This window comes from Anoplophora glabripennis, unplaced genomic scaffold (assembly GCF_000390285.2).
Source record: "Anoplophora glabripennis isolate ALB-LARVAE unplaced genomic scaffold, Agla_2.0 scaffold1008, whole genome shotgun sequence".
NCBI lineage: Eukaryota > Metazoa > Arthropoda > Insecta > Coleoptera > Cerambycidae > Anoplophora > Anoplophora glabripennis.
The window spans coordinates 122,339-128,442 of record NW_019417169.1 but is presented as its reverse complement, the minus strand read 5'-3'; positions in this window follow the sequence as shown (position 1 = coordinate 128,442).

Genomic DNA, 6,104 nt, shown 5'->3' with positions numbered 1-6,104 from the left:
GTCGATAGCCGCACGGTTTAAGGCGTCAGTACTTAAATCGATGTGTCGATCTGCCCGGGTTTCGAATCCCGCGGCCGGTAGACCGTAGATTAGCTATGCTTGTACGGAGGATTGGCACCCTCTGTGCAGGTATGGTAGGGTGGAAGAATGTTGGCTTGGGTCAATGTGAGAGATTGACACCGGTTGGCATTTGACCACCCCCCTAATTAATGAGGTATTCCAGGTTCCCTCATTCCTGCACTGAATGGTGGTTAGGGCCTACCAACATAAGTCGTTCCTGGGCGCAAATGCGGCCTGCGTAATAATAATATGCCGCCTCCTCTCCCGCACAAGTCTCCGACTTCTGGGCTAATTCTCGTAGTTAGAATGAGGAGTAGAGATATTATTATTATTATTATTATTATTATTCTTTTTGGTGTCGCTTGAAGTCACTCGTTTACAAAACTCCAGCCCAAAATGAACAAGATATAAGAAACAGGATATTTGAATCGTGTACCATTATTAGTCGGACACTAGGTATATTTGAAAGAGATCGTCAATGTTAAGGCGGATTGATGAATGTGTTACAGTAGGCGGTGGTCAGCGATTATTGTAAATGTTATTAACTTATTTGTAAAAGCAGTTTAGTCTGTCTTGTAAATGATCTCACATCGCAATAAATGAAATAATAAATAAATAATAATAGAAGTCACATTTTTTCACTTGCTTTCAAAAACTCTTAATGATTCAACTTACAAAATTCCAACGCAGGTTTAATAGTCCACAGTACAGGCCCCCTCTGGAAAGTTGATTACCACATACTTTATAACTCCTGAGGAGTTTCGTTTTGACGAGTCTGCCACATTTTTCCTCTGCGACTTTTCTCGATTCCTCCGCTTTTCCACTCGGAAAAGTCCAAAAACATGGCAATTTCCCGGGATCTTGAAAAGTCAGGACCACATCTTTTATTTTTAGCTTAAGTTACTGGAAATTTTGTTGCAAATGATTTAAATTCGTCTGACAGAAATTCTTCCGACATTGACGTGTCTACCGGTCGAAACATGCCAAAATAACAGGGTATTGAAAATCAATTACCACATGGGTAATTTTTAGTAAAATTAATTATAAATAATTAATTCAGTCAAAAAGTATTGTCCGACAAATTTCAAGCCGTGCTTTTTCAGTCCGACAGCTGGAAATCGGAATTTTCACGGGGTATGAAAAATCGATTACCACATATCAAATTTTCATTTTTTCCACTTTTAAATTTACTGTACAAAATAGTGATATAAGTGTCCGAAGATTTAAGGTCCGAAAATTATTAAAAAATCAATAAATCAATAATCCTGATGAAATTTAATTTTTTCACTCCAAAAATTTCATATTTATAGATGGTTATTAATTATTATTATGTAAATTATTATTTGTTTCAAATATATAATTATAATATTGCTTATTTAATGCTTAAAAATTTAAAAGTTATAAACAAATGAAGTTATTTTTGAGGTGATTAATACTATCTTAGTGCATAATGCATCATTTTCTAAAAGAAAATCCTAAAACTTTTGTGCATGATTTTTTTTACACCATACATACTTTTTTGAAATCGTTTAATTCTTTTCTCGATATTTATTTGGCTAAACTGAGCATATAGAGATTTACAATTACAAGAATAAATCAAAAAATATATACAGGGCGTTTCAGAAAGACCCCCCGTAAATAAAGGGGGTGATAGTACGACAAAAAATGAGAATTTTTTGTGAGCTTTGAGAAAAGTCATTTATTTTATACACTGTAATATTGTAAGAGTTTAATTAAAAGCCTTTTTTTTCGAAAATCGTCCACATTAGGAAGTTCTAATAAGAGTACATTGTTTTTAGAAAATAAAATTGTACATTAGAATGGTAAAAAACCTAACCTTAAAAAAGTAGAACTTAATATGTAATAGGAATGTAGCATAACTGTCGCCCTCTACGATATATACAAAAAATAATTAGACCATCGTATTTGGTATCCTTAAAAATCTCGGAATACCAAATTTCATAAAAATATTTCGCATCGTTTGGAAATTTTCATAAAAATGTTATTTAAAAACTTTTATTTTGTCGCTCTGTATCTCGAAAACAAGAGGAGGTAGACATATAGTTCATATGACAAATAATTCTTATTTTTTTTCGTCCTCGCCCCCTGTATTTACGGGAGGTATTTCTGAAACACCCTGTATTGTATATTTATATGGAATTTTGCTTAATACATGAAAATACCTTATTAGAAATTATAAATATATGTGCACTTTTTTTATGAAATTTTTTTCATCATTTTTTGTCGGACTGACGATTTGCGGATATATTTTTGTCGGACATTACAATTTTTGCTTATAAGAAACACTTTTCTATCGTGTGTTAGTTTTGTCCGACATGTGGTAATCGATTTTTCATACCCCGTGAAAATTCCGATTTCCAGCTGTCGGACTGAAAAAACGCGGCTTGAAATTTGTCGGACAACAATACTTTTTGACTGAATTAATTATTTACANGCCGGCTCGTCTGTGTAAACCCCGGGGGTGGTGTCATGTTTATGTGTGGTATGGTTGGGTAGGTCAGTGCGGCTGTGCAGCCTGGGATGCTCTTTGCTAAGGTGGCCCTTAGGCTAGCGCAGGATAGGTGGGGTAAGGAGGGTACTATCGTGCATTTATTGAAAATGTTTACAGATTTGATATAAAATATCAATTTGTAAAACAAAATGAAAAGTGATTGAAATAATTAAGTTACCTAATTATAATTCAAAATTTAAGTAAACAGATCTTGTTTCCACCATTCGGTCACATTAACAAAAAATATATATTTATATATCGCCTATTTAGGCGTATTCGCTCAAATAATACAAGACCTGTTCCATGACACGCATACCATGGAACGGGCCATAAAATGGCTGTCGTTTGGAATAACATGTGCAAAAGAGATGGTGAGACATTTGTCATTCTTTTTCTGTTACATGAATTCAATTATTTTAAATTAGTTGGCATCATCCTTATTGGTCCTGGAATAGACGAGGAAGAAGAACAGTGTATATCTTAATTGAGGTTAGAACAAATATACGATTACCACGAGTAATGGTTTGTTAATTAAGTTTCAAAAAAATTGTAGTAATGACTAATGTTCCAGAAACTTCGTGTAGGCTTTGCCTTAAAACCATAACCGATAAAAATTTTGATGTAATAGACAACGTAATCAGAGACATTTTAAATGTTCTTTTGCTGAAATTGGTAAGTCGATGAAGCCATATCAAAACTTCTTTATATATGCAGGGTATTTATTAAGTTCTTGTACAAACTTCAAAGGGCGAATCTTTGATTAATTTTAACATAAATAGTTCATATAAACAGCTTAGTTCTTGAGATACAGGGCATCCAAAAAAAAATTTTTTGGTATTTTGATTATATTTTTGTTCGATAACATGGCAATTTGACGAAATTTGGGAAACTGATAGTATTGATGACGAGAAACTCAAATATTTACTTAGTTTTTTGTTTAATGTTGGAGAACGCCACATAACAGTGTGTTGTACCTAAATTTAAATAGCAATAACTTTTTGTGTCACACTGTATGTCATTTTTGGCTAAAATCACACCTATTTTCCAATCAATTTTACGTACAAAAAGTATTCTTAGTATTTGTCGCTGAAAGCAGTTGTTTTATAAAAACACGGGTTTAAAATTAAACCTGCATTGGAAGAATTTCGTAAGTTCAATCGTTAAGAGTTTTTTAAAAACAAGTGAAAAAGAGTAATGTGCCATGTTACTCTGTCGCTTTACAAATTGCTTATCGTCAAATTAGTGAAAATTAGAAAAAAATAAAAATTCGCAAAAAGCCTGCTGCTTTCCTCTGTAGCAGCGGTAGCGGTACACAAGGAATCGGTAGATACCTTCATGGTTTCCATGACAGTAGAATCAGTCATGACAGCTGATTTAAACTCTTTTTTTTTGTTTTTTTTTTTAATTTCTATATAAGTAATAAATTGTGTGTTGTGATGTGATCACCAGTGATCACCTTATTGGACCTTGCATTCTTCCACAAAGACTTACTGGCGAAGGAAGGTTTTTGGAGCATGAGGTTCCTGAACATTTAGAAGAAGCTGATTTAGAAACCGGTATCAGGATGTGGTTGATGCACGTTGGAGCATCGTCACACTTTAGTTTGGTTGCGAGTCAATTTTTGAACGAGAATTACCCTAACCGTTGGCTAGGACGAGCGGGACCGCAAGCCTGGCCTCTGAGATCACCAGATTTAAATCCTTTAGATTATTCTAAACGATCTCTAAAAACGATACGTGTGAGTGAGTGGACGTGTATTTCCTACTCTCTGTGGCTTTATTTCTACGTTGAATTTAATTTAATTTATTAATAATGACTCGTGGTGCAACTCTTAGAGGTGATACCATCAAATCTTCACAACCTATTACGCTGACAGTTGACGAAATAAGAATAGTTATACAAGAGTGTTTACAGGAGCATACAAGTCTTTTAGTTAATGAAATAAATGCCTTGAAGCAAGAAGTGGCAGATTTAAGAGAGTCTAATATCGAAATGGTTAGACTACTCACTAGTAAGGATTACATGCATCAAGTGGCACATGCTGAAAACAATATACTTCCAGGTAAACATTTAGACTTGAATAGTTCAATAGAAACTTTATCTTCTGTTGATACCGTTATCGGAAGTCAAACCGTACAGCAAAAAAGTGTAAATACGAGAAAACAAAAAATTGACTCACAAGTACACAAATAAAAATAAACACGCCGAACTCGGAACGAGAAAGAAGAAGAACTTGATAATTGGCACAAACAAAATAAATACTACCGAAGATTTTAGAGGATCCACACGACGTCTGTGGCTTTACGTTGGCCGTTGCAAACCTAATTCAAAGCCAGAAAATATTAAGACGTATCTAGAACAACGATCGCCTGGTCATATTTTCGAAGTTACCAAATTACCTTCTCTGGGTAAAAATTCCTCATTTAGGGTGGAAGCAGATATGGAGCTCCAGAAAGTACTTTATTCACCATCATTTTGGCCCGATGGGGTGCTTGTGAAAAGATTTGAATTTCGTACTGAAAATAAACCATATACCGAACGGCCTTTTTGACAAAACTGAAGCTGAAATTTCGGGTAATCTTAATCTTAAAATTATAAGTTTAAATTGCCAGTCTATTATAAATAAGATAAGTAACATAGAGATATTAATCTATAATGAAAATCCTCATATTTTATGTGTTTCTGAATCATGGTGCAATAATGACAATCTTAACACTGTAGTCTTTCCTGATTATAATATGGTTAGTTATTTTGTTAGGCAAAATCACATCCATGGTGGTGTACTTATATTTCTAAAAAGGAATATCTGTTACACAAATTTAGAAAATATCATTGATTTCTCTGAAGAAATGAATATTGAACTCTGTGCTACATCTTTCTCTATAAATAATATAAAATATTGTTTAATAACTGTTTATAGACCACCGCATGGTAAAATTGACACGTTTATATATAGGTTATCTCAAGCTCTTAGTAGGTACAAAAAACAATGTACTAATATCATAGTATGCGGTGACATAAATATTGATTATTTGACTGATTCTCATGAAAAGAATATACTGTGCGATTTAATAGAAAGTTATGGACTAATATGTCAAAATGTAGAACCAACAAGGATATTTACTAATAAAAATGGTGTTACGTCAATATCCAAAGTAGATTATTTTCTGACAAATATATCCCAGGATATATATCAAGAAATTGTAAAAAACGTTAATATCGGTGACCATTTTGCAATTATTGTGACCTTAAAATTGTTACATAGATCTAATAATGTAAACTCTCCACATAAGATTTCTTACAGGAACACAAATGAAGATAACTTATATAAGCTGCAAAATTTCTTTAATACTGAATCTTTTCAACCCGTATATGAATGTGTCAATGATATCAATGTTGTCTTCAATGCATTTCTTAATATTGTATCATACGCTATAGATTTATACTGTCCCGTACTTACAAAGTTAATCACCCACCATGATAATAAGTCCTGGGTAACAAATGATGTTATCAATATGGGCAGAGAGTTAAA